The following is a 16,751-nucleotide window of genomic DNA, read 5'->3' as shown; positions in this document are numbered from 1 at the left end:
ATAGATCCCAATATTATGCTGGACCTTTACAAATACTGCAAGCAATTGAGGAGAGAGAGAGAGAGAGAGAGAGAGAGAGAGAGAGAGAGAGAGAGAGAGAGAGAGAGAGAGACTGATTCCCCATTCTTTATTTCTCTTTTCACTGTTTCACGCCATTTGTTTTTATCTGGTCTTCTCTAAACAATGTGTAAATGTCCTGTCTTTCAGTCACGGTGATGGATTTTTAAGTTTATTGCAAAGCCTGAGGTAGACCTAGCAGGGGAGAAAGCAAAGGAGTAGATCAGCTGCAGTGTGCACACACCTGGCATATATCCCATACCCCTCACTGGCTGGTGTGTCTCTCCAGTTCCCCCTGCACCAGCCTCTCTTAAGATATGTAAGGATCATTTGTTTTGCTGGCTTCTGCCACCCACAAAATTTGATTCCAAATCCTAGAGCCTGATTCTTTAGCTATTGCTTCCCTCTACCTGCTATATCCTCCACATCAGCACCTCTTTCTGGCTCCTACAGCATGCTACAACTCTGGCCTGCTATACACACCAAGGACATTTCCCTTTTCCCTCCCACTCCTAGCTACTTGCCCTTTCTTTTTGCCTTCCCAGGCCAATACTTTGTGAATTTGCTTGCTTCCCCTTAAAAGCTTCCTTTTAAGTCCTGCAGCTTCTCTATACCCTTGTGGCTTCTACAAAATTAGAACCCTCCATCAGTTGGTTTCTACTTATTTCTCCTTGTTCCTTGTTTATGCCATAAATGTCTCTCTGGCTCCTGAAGCCTGCTATGCCCTTGGCGTCCACCCCATAGACAGCATTCTCTGGGCTCTGGTGTGCTACATCCTTCAGAGTCTCTGTACTAAAGACACTCACTAGGTCACTTTCCCCCAGCACTCTCCTGCCTATCTCTCACTCTAGCCTGCAGTCCTACAGCTTTAGCTTTCTGCTCCCTCTTAGACCTTATAGGACCCCCCCACACACACACTGACACATACACAAGGAGTGTTCAGCTCTCTTCATCCACAGACTCAGATTTAATTACCACAGCTGGGCTTCAATATTGATCAATGGCCCAAAATTGGTGTACTGTATTACCAAATTCTCACAGATTATAACATCCTCCTGTGACCACAGAAATTATCCCAAAGTTGCTTATCTCTTAAAATTCAACTTCCCACTCTTTAAAATCTTTTATCTTTATGATTTCTCTCTGCTCTGCTCAAAAAAAAAATCTCTTAAAACTATGCTGTAGTATTTGTAAGTTCATTTGGCATATTTTAAAGGCTATAAAATCTTTAACATGGCTTTAAATGTATAACTAAAGTCTTATAATTTAAAGTCTTATACATACAGGTAATCTTAATTTGCTGCTACATATTATATATGATCCAACTCTTATTTAAGACATATATGTATGTATAGGCAACTTGGATTCAACTCTCTCTCTCTCTCTCTCTCTGTATGTGTATGTGTGTTTGTGTGTGTGTGTGTGTGTGTGTGTGTGTGTGTATGTTTAATGGATTCAACTCTGTGTGTATATATATATGTAACTTGTATTAAACTCTATATATGTGTGTATGTGTATGTACCTATCTTTACTAAGATTAAAAAGTATAAGCCATGTAACTTTACCACCATCTTAAGATGACCACATGGCATAGAACAACAATTGTAAAACTTCTTCATCTTCTTGAACTCTCTGTTTATCATTGTATCTCTTTTTAGACTAAGGAAGCAGCAAGTCTCCAGAATATTTTGGATTATATGGATTTTTGTATGATGACAAAAATTTAAGATTGTATTTGCTACAACATACTGTATGATTCAACTCTGGTTTAGAATATACTGTAAATGGTGATAGAAACAAGCAAATTTTGTTCAGTTTAGATATGCTTAATTGTAGCTGAAGTTTTCCTGGTCCTGCCTGGCCCATGGTCAGGACAAATCTCTCCCATTCACATCACCCCAGTAAACACAAAGAGACTTATTATTACTTATAAACTGTATGGCCATGGCAGGCTTCTTGCTATCTGTTCTTATATCTTAAATTAACCAATTTCTATCAATCTATGTCTTGCCACGTGGCTCGAGGCTTATTGGTATCTTACATCATGCTTCTCCTTGTGGCGGCTGGCAGCGTCTCCCTCCCTCAGCCTTCTTCCACCCAGCATTTTCCTTCTCCTTGTCCCACCTACACTATCCTTCCTGCCTGGCTACTGGCCAATCAATGTTTTACTTATCAATCAATCATAGCGACATAAATTTACAGCACACAGGACATCTCACTGCACTTAATAGATAATGGTCCTCAAAAATTTTCAGAGAGCTGTTGGATATGGCATTTAAATGTTTAATGGAAAAAGCTTACTATGACTGACAGTAACATTCAGTTCCTAGTAATGACCCCAGGGTCTGCAAAGAAGATGATGGGCACAGAAGAACTTCATCTGGAGCTTGCTTTAAATGTGGTAAACCGGGTTACTGGTAGAAAATTTGCCTTTTACCTTGCTTGCCCCCCCCCAAAAGACCCTGTCCAAACCATGGACAAGTAGGACACAGGATTTAAAATGCCCTGCTTTGTCTAGATAAGGTAGACCAGTCCCCCAAGTAACTCCCCAGCAGGTGGCTGTGGACTGATGTTGCCCTGGGACTTCTGCTCACAATGAAATTAAGATCACTATGGAGGAACCTCGGGTGAAATTCTAGGAAGCCAGTAAGTCTCTGTCATTTCTAATTTATTCCAGAGCTACTTGATCTACACTCATGGCTTACTCTGGTGAAATTTATCCTTCTCAGATCTCTGATGGCATTGATGACTAGGCTAGCGAAAGCTTTGCCAGTTTATCAGTAGCAAGCAAGGCTTCAGGTGCCTCCTCAGTTCTCTTCACATGTAAAACTCAGACCTCAGACCTCACTTTCCTAGAGCAGTAGCTCGAGGGCTAGAGACAGTTTACCTTGCTATCAAACTCTAAAAGGAGATAAACTCACAAAACAGATTTCAATGCAACTTCTTACTATTCCTTTATTCAAAGGAACTCACTTTACAAAGACAGTGCTCAGTAATTGACCACCTGTGTCTCATGGTAAATAATTGGATAGGAAAACAGTGTAAAAGATGCCAAAATATTTTAGTCTTTGCTTTATATATAAAAAGTCTGATTAGCTGCCTCAGGTGATTATTTTCTGCAATTTGTTTTTCAAATATTTGTCAAATCAATATGTTTGACAAAACACTTTTGTTCTCTTCATGTTATATGCACTGAAAAAAGTTATACCCATGTACCAGTGCCACAAAAACTATTTATTAAGCTATAACATGACAAAAACTTTGATATCAGTTGCCTTCTACACACCCCAGTGATATTAGCAGACATTTGGAATATATGATGTACCACATTTAGATAGGAGAGCAAATACATCACTTTTCTTTCCCAACTGACAACTTTCTCCAGGTAAATTTGAATTTTCCTCCAAAAAACACATATTACCTTTCAATATCTTGACACTGTGGCTGTGTACAATGAAATTTGGGCTTTAGCTGATGGAATACTAAAGGGAAAAAGCATTTCTGGACATATGCCTGTAATCACAGCACTTTTGAGACTGAGGCAAGAAAGTCAAGCATTATAAGTTTATTATGGGATATAAGCTGATACCCACATCTCATAAGAAAAATATTAAAGGTAAAGGCCATTTTTAGCAAATAGGGACTGATATATGCCAGTGTGGATGGGATGAGTGTGTGGTTTGTAACTTTGCTATTGAAGAGAACAGGCCATGCCTTGTTCAGCTTGCTGTTCTCAAGATGGTTTGAGACTTACTAAGTAGTGATGTTTGTGAGCTATTATGAACTCAATAGGACCACAAATGTGTGTATGAGCCCCATTGACAAATGCTGAGGCATCCCATCTCTGAGTGTGATGTTTGAGAAGAAAGTCCTTATTTTGACATACCATTCATTTTTTTTTGTGGTTATATAGCAAAATTCATTTGATATAAATACTGCTTTGAGGTAGAATGTCACTAATGAAAAGAATCCCTTAAATCTGAAGCATTACTTTTAGATAGATTAGGGCTGATACAGGAAGGTTACAAAATGATAGCTCATACAATGTAGTCATGAAATCTATTTAGTTAAACTGTCACATGTGATTACCCAGAGGGTGGTCATAGAATTTAATTAACCTGTGGATTTAGGTAAGAGGGATTCCAGGAAGAGTACAGAGGCAGGGATCGAACTCCATTTAGCTGGATTGAATAAAGTAATAAAAGAGGTGAGGTCAGAAGGGGACTAGCGACACAGTAAGAAGAATTAAGAAGCAATAGGAGGCATTCAAGATGTGCTGTCGTATGAGACTTCCTTTTAAAAATATTATTCTTCCTCTCTAAGCTTTCCATTCAGGAAACATTATTAAATTAGGATATGGCCTTGCAGAAATGACAAAGACAGAGTCCAAGGCCTTTAAAATATAACTTAGAGATGTAGAGCAGATCAGAGCACAGTCTCGCTCTACTTTGGCTACAAGTCGGAAAGAATCCATGTGGCTCCTCCTACATCTTCTCAGAGGATCATGGGACTTGTAGGAGGGGTGTTCTCATCAGAACCTAGATCAGTCAAGTCAGTCTTTTAAAACTTGCTCAAATTTGTGACTTTCATATATCTGTAGTAGTTGATGAGAGTAAAATAAATAATAAAACTAAAAACTTAATAACTTCTGTAAATATGTTCAACTGTGATCAAGCACACAACTCTTAGGAGTAGATTTGGGGGGAATGACAAAGTTGTTGAGGTTGTTTAATATATAAAATAACTTCTTCATCCTTGACTTTTGCAGGTAGAAATTCGACTAGAAAGCTTCTTAGTTACCACTGATGGTACATTCTTTAAAATTTTCTTGAGAACTGGATAAGTTCATAAAAATGAGAAATTCCCCCAGAGAATTGAGATAATATATGGAAAATGGGAACCATTCTCAGGAAGAAGAAATGGAGTTCAGAAGCAGAACTAAGGCCCAATCAAGGAACATCCTGAATTTCCCAAGTGAAGATACAATAAGACATATGTATCAGGAATTTGAAATTCCACTGATTGGGAAATAATGATGCCAGTGGGTTCCAGACAAATCTTGCTCTTTCAATGGGTATTATCATGTACCCATTCCACAGCTGTTTGATATCTGTAAAGGTAAAAATCTGTCTACCCTCTCTGTCCCCCTCATCTTCATGTCTCTCCATCTGTCTCTATTTAAATGCATAGTTCCCTAGATAAGAAGATATATTGCCATGCTTGACATACAACACATAATCCAGGCTGTGCCTGATACTATGATTAGATGAGATTGGAAAGTCTGGGATGTGGTGATAGTGAATATATTTTGCATGTGGAAGAAATATGCATCTGTGAGCAGAAGAGTGTCATTCATGTCTACTCAGGGATTAACTGTAGACTCTCTTAGGTTTGTGTATGCTCAAACACAATATACTCTATGATTGAAAACATTTCTTTACCCGAGTTACTCTATGAAATGGAAGGGTGACATATTTCTGTAAGACTCTTAAATAGCCCCAATCTATGATACAAGTAGACCTGTTACTTGGATCACAAACCCAGCTGATTTCTTTTTAATAAGTTTAGTCTTTTAAAAAGTATTATTTATTTTGAGTGTGTTTGTATGTGTGAGTGCAGGCATGTATGCTGTGGTATGAATGTGAAATCAGAGGACAGTTTCAGGAGTCAGTTTTCTCTATTATTACCCTGTGTAATAATAAAAAATAATAAAAATATCTTCAGGTTGTGAGGTCTTCACACTAGTACCTCTACTCACTGAGCTAATCTTTCTAGCTTTGGGCTTTATTTAAATCTATGCTATGCTAAGTTGCACTAGGAAATTTGTAATACATATATTACATATATGTATAGCAAAATTGATATGTATATATTTCTAGATAAAGGTTCAGTGTCACCTGCAGCATCATTCAGACATCATTTTTTTTTTCTTCTGTACAGGTATGGTACTGATGGGGAATTGAACCAGGAAGTATTACTCTTTATGTAGCCAGTGATGCCCATCATGAATGCACTTGATGAAACAGCCCAAGTCATAAGTCTGAGTAGGCACAATAGGCACCATTGTAAAATGATGAAGATGATGACATACTAAGATTGTCATGCACAATTTAAAAGTGAGTTGTTCAACAAAAGTTTATTTTTCCATTGTCTGATGGGCTCATGATACCTGTATATTTGCATTCATGTTCCCTATTCTCTCATAGGCTATTTATCACGGGAAAAGGCATAAAGTGCATGATGTAATTTCCAAGATTAAATTTGGGAAGTTTTATCTATTTTTTATTTGGAGATAAGCTCTCATATAGTTGGGGGTGGATCATGAACTCACTATGTCTTACTGTGAGTTGCATTGTGTACAAAGCCACAAGCCACGAAACCAAAGCAGAGTTTCTTCTATCAGAAAGTTCATCCTCGGGAGCTTGTCTGGAATTTCTAGCAGGGGAGCACAGCTGCTCCTATAACCTTAGCTGTCCTGTTTCAGGGAAGATGGTCCCCTTCAACCTCACACAAGCAGCTTCTGTATGTATATACCTAAAACATGGAGGAGGAAGAGGATACCAGCCTAACCACTGCCAGGTCAGCTAAATCACCCTGCTGATTAATGAGGCAACCAATGTCACAGCCAGAGATCCCTCAGGCAACAAAAACTGAACTCAATGGTGAAAGTTTGGACTTCTGCTTTGTTTTGTCCCTCCACCTCACCCCCTACCCCACATTGGTCTTTTGCCTATTTTTGTTTTTGTGGGTTTTCTTTGCTTGTTTCATATTTTTGTTGTTGTTTTTGTTTCTTGTTATTTGATTTTTGCTTTTTTTTCTCAAAGAGAGAGAAAGGACATCAAATTGGGTAGGGAAGGAGGTGGATGGAACTAGAAGGAGTTACAGGAGGGAAATGATAAAAATGTATTGCATAGATTTTTAAATAAAGAAGATTAAATTAGATATAAAAAATTTAATGACAAAATTCCTGATTTGGGTTGTGCAGACCCTTCTGGGTTTATGTAGAAAGATCCTATCTCTAAAAAATTACCAGCAACAACAGCAATAACAACAAAGCCCTGAACTCAATTGGAAACCACTTTTGTGGAATCAATCTTGCTAAAGCTTTCAAATTGGAAAGTGGTGATTTACTTTTCATTATGGTGCTCTAGGAGAACCTGAGAAACTATCTGCAAAAATGTTGCTTTAAGTCACTAAATGTTAGAGTATTTTAATATAAAAACAGAAATATGTATGTAGAGTTTATCTTTTATGATTTATACACTGTGCTAAGATTTAGAAATCAAAAATATCACAAACTGTAGCCAAACTCGAAATGTTCCAATTTTAACTTCTCGTATATGCTGTTGTTTTTAGATTTTGAAGAGCTTAACTCTCCAACTCCAATAATAGAACTGGATTTTGGTTGAGTTTTGGATGCCCAAGTTCATCACTAGCCTTGATTCCGGCAGTGCTGAAATTTGTTCTGATTAACTTATGTGAATAAGAAAAACCATGAGTAATTTGAAATAAATAATGCTGCTGTCACTCTTCTGGAATTTACCCTTTGTGTGTCTCCCCCCAACCCAGCCTCTTCTGGATTGTTCAGATGGTGCATGTGTGAAAAGAACACCCACAGCTATGCAAAACATGGCTGCCAGTTTGCCAGTTGTAGCTCCCTTAAAATCATTAACTCCCCATGTTGTGAGACTTGTGTGTCTAAACAAATGAGGGCTTCTGGGAAACTGGGGACTGGGGCAAAGAACCCTCTTGTTTGGACATCACCATAGAGGATTTATTTCATAGTCTGTATTTCTCCAAGGTATGTGACATCAGCTCATGGTTAAACACACTCAGATGGTCATGGGCTTTTGCCTTCCTTGACTTCACATGATGCTTACAAGGGAGAAACTTTGGTAGGCCAGTATTGTTTCCATGACTCCTGGTTTTTCCCTTGTACTGACTTCTGAGGAAATTTGTGTATCTACAACTTCTGTGCTCTTTGGCCTCAGGAAAATATCATCTCTAAGGATTTATTACTTCTTGTTTTTCAAATTGGTCTTAGCTGTAAATTATAATTATAAAATTCCATTTCAACCTAGATGGAAATTTCTGGTGTGTAAATCAGAGGAATTATAGTCATAAATATTAAAAACTGAGCAAAGTGAAAATCTTACAAGCTTTACATGCGAGATTTATATGGAAACACTGTGCTATGCCATAAAGTGCTATTTCTATGCTAATAAACTAAGAATAATTGTTAAATGTTAAATGAGTGAAGGTCACTCTCTCTCTTTTTCTCTTCCAAATCATGGCAAGTGTAGATGGTACAGTTCATTATCCAAGGTTTTGAATTTTTCACAGTTACTTGCCTGAAGGTTTTGAAAATGAGACCCAGCAGTTGAGCCCAAGGCTCTTCTTTTGGGTCTTGGATTTCCCTAGGGTGGCACACTGTTATGAAAACTTTAATGTACCACTCCGTCCACATTATTCTGTCAAGCCAGGAGGGGAACAGGCTTTTGAGGATCTATATAGGCTAATCTAATCTCTGCTGAGACCACAGTGTAATTCTGAATTTATTGTTTCCTTGCCACAGTATAAAGATGAAGTCATAAACTATCAAGCCTTCTGTGTTTGATTATAGTTTCAGGATTGCTGTGGATATCACTCTGTGTAAATAAAGTTCTGATTGGCCAGTGGCCAGGCAGGAAGTATAGGCGGGACAAGAGAGAAGAGAATTCTGGGAAGTAGAAGGCTGGAGAGACACCGCCAGCCGCTGCCATGAGAAGCAACATGTAAAGACACTGGTAAGCCACGAGCCATGTGGCAAAGTATAGACTAACAGAAATGGGTTAATTTAAGATAGAAGAAGTAGATAACAAGAAGCCTGCCACAGCCATACAGTTTGTAAACAATGTAAGTTTCTGTGTGCTTTCTTGGTTGGGTCTGAGCCACTGTGGGACTGGCGGGTAAGAGAGATTTGTCCTGACTGGGCCAGGCAGGAAAACTCTAACTACACAGGATGAAGATCATGGACATTTACTTATGAGCTTAGAGTATCAGAGAAGTGTGAAATTAAGCTTCTGGTAAGAAACATTTTACCATTTCTGAATTTTTCTGGCCAATCAAGGTCCATTTCTCTTTTTCTACATGATGTTTATATTGAAGAAAAGCTTGTCAAACGTCCTGCTTTTGCTCATGAACTGTTGAACTCCTAAAAATTTTAACATTCGTGCTTAAGTTTTGAGGCAGGCAGTTTTTCTTCTTTAGCAGTCTGGAAAATTTCACCCTTTTACCTTTAGAACAAGAAAACAATCATTGGCCAATGCATTAATTCCAAAGGGGCTATTTTCAGCAATCTGGATTAGACAAAGAATATGCTAGAGATTTAGGAATAAAGCCATAAGCCATTGAGGCTACACCTTGATCCCTGAGTAAAGTTGATAGACATATGGTCAGTGTGTCCATATATCAGTCTGTGACTAACCCACAAGAGAAAACATATCCATAACAGTCAACACAATGCCACAAATTTGACCCAGCCCACACAGCCAGTTATATTGAGAAATGATTCTCCCACAATTAAGAAAAATGCAGTTCCCATATATCATAAACTGTCTTGAAAGATAAAATGTGAGTTTTGATCATGTATTATAGAAGTATTAATTTTGTTACTCATAACAAATGCATGTCTTCTATATTTTTTCTGCAGCTAAAAAAGAAAATCACAAAACCGACACCTGTTTCTGTATTCTATGCTAGCATTCTAAGCATTTTATATACACTGTTAACCCATGTATCAAAACATTAGTCATAATTTATCTATAGAAAACTTATGTTCTAAGAATATATACCTCTGCCATCATATTTTGTTATGATTGTTATGCCTTTCACTTTTAAAATATATTTCTTTCATTTTTGAGATTTTAGTATAATCATATCATTTCCTCATTCCTTTCTTTCCTCCAAATCCTCCTGTATACCCTCTTGCTATTTTTTCACATTCATGACCTCTTTTTCAATTAATGGTTATTATCTCCATGCATTATTATATATAATACATACATACATACATTCCTAAATATGTAAGTACAATCTTCTCGGTACAATGTTACTTGTATGTGCGTTTTCAGGGCTAACCATTTGGTACTGGATTAAAAAATTGATGTTGTCTCCTGGATAAGTCTATCTTGGTGTTATTTTAAATAAAACTCTACTAAGTGCAGTGAAAGCCCAGAGAAATGTATAATCCCCATCACTGAGATACAGTCTGAAATAAGTAAACTAAAGACATTTTGTTTGGTTGAAGTTTGAGTTTTTCTAAAATTGGCTTCTTGGCAAAGAAGTCTTAACTGCAGAAATAATGTTAGTTAAGAAAATAACTCCTTGGCTGCATTTTCTCCTACAGTAGACAACTCTTTTCAGAAAATTACTTTTCTTCACTTGGAGGGCTGATAGACATATGGTACTTAATCTATCCATTTATTCTCGGAAATGCTCACATTTGGAAGTGATTTTTTCCCTACTATGTCTATTGAAACATTGTTTAGATTTATAAAGTTACTGTGTTTAATGTATTTCTGTATGTTTAAATGTTGGACAGTTGCTTCAGCTTGTATTTTGGAAGGAACAAAGGAAATATAGATTACTTTGTGAGTAAATAGTTCTTAAATTCTTATCTGTCCTATTAATTCTGAAAGAGAAATAAAAACCAGAATTGAACAGTTATATCACAGTGTCACAAGGCTAAAGTTTATTGTTCTGAATCATTTAGAAGGAAGTAAAGCATAGTTTCTTAAGAAGTGTAATATGAAATGTCCTCTGATTTTAAAAATGTGAGATCAGGGGATGATGTGTGCAAGGACTCTAAAAAATCACAATTGTGACATTCAAAAGGAGGTCCAGATGGAGCTGGTGGTGCTTCTGCATTACTGTTATTCAGATTCCAAGACTGAAAAAGCACATAACACTTAGGCTTTGAGAAATCAACCTGAGAAAGAAGTGTTGGCCAGCACTACTTGTCAGGTTCTTATCCCAGTTTTTTTTTTTTTGTGTGTGTGGGGGGGGGGGGGGGGGGGGGGGGTGTTGGAGAACAGGTCTTTACTAGGTAGACCCAGATCTTAGAAATCTTTCTCCACGACTTTCTCTCAAATCCTGGCATTCAGCAATATATGGACCTTTTAAAAAATGAGTGTAAGAAAATGAGAAAATCCATCTCTATGTATTCAAATACTTGTTACACTTTATTGGTTAAAAATGGACTCTGATAAGCAGATAAACAGAGTACTATCATGCTAATACTAAAATTGCTAAAACTGTAATTAACTCCAGTGAATAAAAATGAAATGAATATAAGCACAAAAGTCTATAAATAATTTTTAAAACCAAGAATATTTTATAAAAGTAGATTGTCAATTATTTATTTCATTTCCCATACTAGAATGGGAGCGAGGTTCTGTATTTGTTCAATTCACAGTTATTATTTCCAGCATTACACTATTTCTTGATTGACAAAATGGATAAAAAATGGATACCAATTTGATATTGCATTTGATAAATGGCCTCTTTTTAATTTGGGACTTTATTGCAGAAACAAAATTTCTCACTCATAACAATATTTAGTATTATTTTTCATTCATTAGTTTAAAAACAAGAAATAAATTTAATCTAAATTCACTTAGGTTTATTTATCTAATAAATTATTAACTTATTTATCTATCTTTCCTCTTCATTTTTCACAAGGAAATTTACTTGGACTTTCAAGAACATTCAAGTAGGATGGATTGATTATATATTTACTATGTTATATACCTTTTGGCTTGCTAAGAAGACTTAATTGTTTTCACTTATATTTCTCTAAAGTAAGGTATTATGATTTTTTTACCTTCAAGGCAAGGAAGTTTTGAATTAGAAAAAAAATGTTCGTAGTTACAGTCTTGAATTATTGGTTAAAATTGTTCTAGTGGCAAAGGAAATAAATATGCAAATACCTGTAGTTGGAGTTTTCCTGCCTGGCCCAGTCAGGACAAATCTCTCTCACCCACCAGTCCCACAGTCTCTCAGACCCAACCAAGAAAGAACACAGAAACTTATATTGCTTACAAACTGTATGGCCGTGGCAGGCTGCTTGTTATCTACCTTTTCTATCTTAAATTAACCCATTTCTGTTAGTCTATACTTTGCCACATGGCTTGTGGCTTACCAGTGTCTTTACATGTTGCTTTTCATGGCGGCGGTAGGCGGTGTCTCTCTCCAACCTTCTACTTCCCAGAATTCTCTTCTCTCTTGTCCCGCCTATACTTCCTGCCTGGCCACTGGACAATCAGAACTTTACACAGAGCGATATCCACAGCAAATACCATAATAACATATTCTTTAATATATTATAAAAAATTGTCCTCTGCTGTATACATCCTATTATGAGAATCTTTGTCTTATATTATTTCATTTTCCTTGATATCATTTATAGGAAGCATTTATTAACAGTGATTTAGCTACTTTGTTATTGGCAATAAGTCTGCGAGGTGATTGTTGCATGATCGTTTCACAGAGCAAAGGGAATAGTGGCTGTTTCCAAGCCACACTCCTAGTAAGTGACAGCTAAGGGCTAATGTATTTAGTGGGCAGAACATGTTTTTAGCCTCTATCTATGCTATAATGATTTATTTACCACTTCACTTAGAGTAATATAAATAAACCTCACCAATACCCATTCTCAGAAGTATTAATGTATGAAAGGTTTTTTATTTATTAAAGGTATTGTTACTGTCTCCAGAGAAGGTGATTGTGAATACTAACATCTGTCATGTTAGGTCTGTCATGGCAAGGTCTGTCATGTCACTCATTCTCTCAACAGTGGATTTCTGAAGGCAAGATAAACAATCTATGTAGTACAAAAGTACTAGGAAAGGATTTTGATGTCATAATTCTGTTTGGTGTTACAGCCTATCTTTTGTAACAATATGCCCAACTGGCTACAGAAAAATGTGTCTATAACTACACTCTGCAAACTATGGAGCTGCCCAAAGGAGCAGCAATCACCAACGACATTGGTTTGGTCACTTAACTTAGTGTATTAATATAGATAACTGTGTTAGAGAATGGAGTCAGCTTTGGTGAGTAGTTGGGGTATCCTTATGTCATTTAATGCAAGCATAGTGTTAAGAGTTAATTCAGAGAAGGCAGGAAAAAGTGTAATATCAGGTGGATAACTGATCTTGAATTTGATCATGTCATTTTGTGTTTCCCAATCACCATTTTCACATTCCTTAACTTGTCTGAGTCCTAGTTGTCTTCTTTATGGCGTGGCCACAGCACATCTGACAATAAGGATACAGGTATTGGAATACAGTAAAATGATGTTTTCGCTTTGTGTTAGGAAAACTCTCAGAAATGTATCCTATCATCACCATATTATTCTTTAGTAATTTCTAATAAAATTCTCTCTGTCTCTGTCTGTCTCTCTGTCTCTGTCTCTGTCACTGTCTCTGTCTGTCTGTCTGTCCGTCTCTCTCTCTCTCTCTCTCTCTCTCTCTCTCTCTCTCTCACACACACACACACACACACACACACACACACACACACATGGAGGATTGTCCCTAGAGCCTCACACATGCCAGGGAAGTGATCAACCACTGAACAAAACATCATCTCTCCTTTGACTTTTTGAGACAGGATCTCCCTGGTATGCCTGCATGATTAGCATTGAACATGTGATCCACAGTGGCTGGGGTTGAAGACCTGTGTTATAACTTCAGTGTAATACTGACAAAGGAAAAAGCTAAGCAGAGTATTGTCACATGATGGTTCCAAACCTACTTCACTCACTTCCTTTTCTATAATTTTCCCAATATGCTTCATAAAGTATGTTCTCTCTGTTCACATATACATGTATGGATAGGAAGAAGGAAAGTAGGGGGAAGGACGAAGGGAAGAAGAAAGATATAGAGAGAGGAGTATGTTTTTCTTAAAAAAAGTTTTTAGCAATTTATATGATTGCTGGACTTACAGATTATATAATTTCCTTCCTTTTTTAGAACAAAATTTTAACTTATTTTTTAAAGTAAAACATTTATATTTAGATGAAGTGTGGTCAAATTTGTTGCTATCAGTTGTGTCTTACTTTATTATTGCAGCAGTGTAGTTGTAAAGGACATGTATTTTAATGGGATAATAACAGTCTAAAGAAGGCTTGGCTAGCCACATGTTCATTGCCATTAATTTTACTTCTCCATGAAGCAATTCTTGAGTAAGGCTCACGCTGAATTTTACTGGGCGACTTCACTAACTTGCCAGAAGCTATGAAGTCATTCAGCAAAGAAAATGCTGAACTGTAGGAAACTTGATATCTAATTTGTGTGCAGAGTAAACATGACACACATTTTTTTTTTTTAACTTTATCTTAAGTGGCAATGTGGTAAGTGCTGGAGAGACCAAACCAATAAAACAAACAAACAAAATCACTCCTACAATCCAGCAAAACCTCTCTACAAAGTCTTCAAGCTAAGTAAGAAGAGTTCACCGCTGACTGAACAAATATTAAATCATTGCATCATGGAAAATTGTATGGGGTTTTAAAGACAGAGAGAAATCTGTCAGCAAACAATACACACCCATTCATGCATATTCTCAAGTAATAAATGGTTCTTAAATAGGAGAATTTAACAATATAATTTATTACAGCTAACTTATCTAAACCTCAACTGGGATTGCAGTGACTACCTGTGCTTCTTAATAGATACAAAGAAAATGTACACTATGTGCATCTTATGACAGTTCTTCAATGCCCAAAGAAGGAAACTTTTGCCCTCCCACAAAAACTTGGAGACAAAGGTCATAAGAAAGTTCGCCTTCTATAGGCTGACAATTCAATGGTGTAACTTCTAGACATAGAAGTCTATATCTAGATATAGAAGGATGTCTAGAAGACATCCTTGGTCACAAGCTGGCAAAAGCCTCATTTAGATTTTGAAAACAATTTATTTGTTTTTCCAAGAGACAGATTAGATTATGATACTCTTTCCTAGATAAAAAAGAAAAGAAAAGAAAAGAAATCCAGGAAAAGTAGGGACAAAACTGACTTTACTTGTGGGAGAATTAAATCTCTTATTTAAAATTATCATTTGCTTTTTATTAAATATCGTTCAAACTGTTTCTACTTCTGTAGTATCAGGGAGGGGAGGAGAGAAACATAGAAATGTTCTCTTCATTTCAGTCCAAGGGATTTTACCTTCTCCTATTCTCAAAACACAAGCAATGTGGCACCTCTAGGAACTGGAGTTACACTCCTTCTACTACTGTGGAAAATGGAATGGAATGTCTCAAATGGGCTGCAGAACACTGTAGGTCAGGTGCTGTTTCTTTAAATCTAGGCATCTTATAAATCACTACCATAGGAAAAATGGTTTAGTAACGAAGTATAGAATTCTAAAATGGAAGAATTCCTATTCAATAGTATTTACTTTTTCCCCTTGTGGAACAACTGCAGGAAAAACAAAATGAAATAACAAAAGCTATATCAGAGTTGGGTCAGGGTGTCAGATGCACATTTCATCAGACCTTTCATTTGAACTATTTTATTTATTATTAATGACCTTAGGTGTTGTTTCAGCAGTCAAGCCTCCACAAAGTCTCTCAGGCAGATTTACTCTTTCTTCATGCCTGAATTTGTTGTTAGGAAGGATGGTATCTAATCACATGATAGCTTTTACAGATGAATTATAGTCTTTGGCCCTGAGAAAGATGGGAATAAATTCTCACCCTTAACACATAGTGGCGAGAATACTTGACATTGAAACCAGAGTCCAGTTCTGTTCCCGCTTTGACATGTGCTAGTTTGTGGGTTGTATTGGGCAGCTGTTCCAGTTTTGACCTGGAAGTACTACCCCTAGTGAGATTTCTGGTAACTGCTACACCTACCTATGACCTACCCCTGGGGTAGGGCTGAGATGGGAGCTCTTAAGACCCGAGATCCGGACCTGCTGGGCCTCTTGGTTCCTTGTGATCCTGGATGCTGGATGGCAGACTGAATCAGAGTTCTCCAGAGAACCCTGATGGATTGCACTTCACCTCTCCCAGACCCTGTAACCAACCCCTTTACTGGCTATAGGTTACCCCAAAATAAACCTCCTTTTTAATTACATTGAATGGCCATGATAAATCCCCACATTAGCGTGTAATTTTGTCTACATCCATGTCTTGCTGTGGGGATTAAATCAAGTTCTGACATGAGCGCAATGTAACTATCAAACAAAAGCAGGCCTGAATGACTTAGAAAATGTCCCTTGGCTAAAACCATTTCAAAACCTCCTCAAGACCTAGAATTTTAGATTTTGCTTATCCAGGATTTAGGATAATATTTCTGGATTTATTTCCTTTAATTTCAAGTCTTTTCCCACATGTGTTCTTTCAGGTAGGTGTTTACTCTCAAATTTATTTATTTATTTTTTTTAAGTTCACCCTTATGAGTACAAACAGATAAACTGGTATCCATTGATGTCTCTGAGATTTATTTAAAACTGGAAGTGGGTTTTGCAGACACACATGTTATGAAGTAAAAAGGTGAAAACATGCTATCTTCTTGATAATGTATTTCATTTTCATTTATTGAAAGATGGTTTTATAGACAATATATCATTATTTAGAGAGTTCTATTTAATAGGACAATAGTCCAAAAACCTGATTTTACCTGGCAGGAAAGTAGTGATAAGGTATGT

The sequence above is a fragment of the Onychomys torridus genome, chromosome 13 (assembly GCF_903995425.1).
Source record: "Onychomys torridus chromosome 13, mOncTor1.1, whole genome shotgun sequence".
In the NCBI taxonomy this organism is placed as follows: Eukaryota; Metazoa; Chordata; class Mammalia; order Rodentia; family Cricetidae; genus Onychomys; species Onychomys torridus.
Note: the sequence above shows the minus strand (reverse complement) of the source record.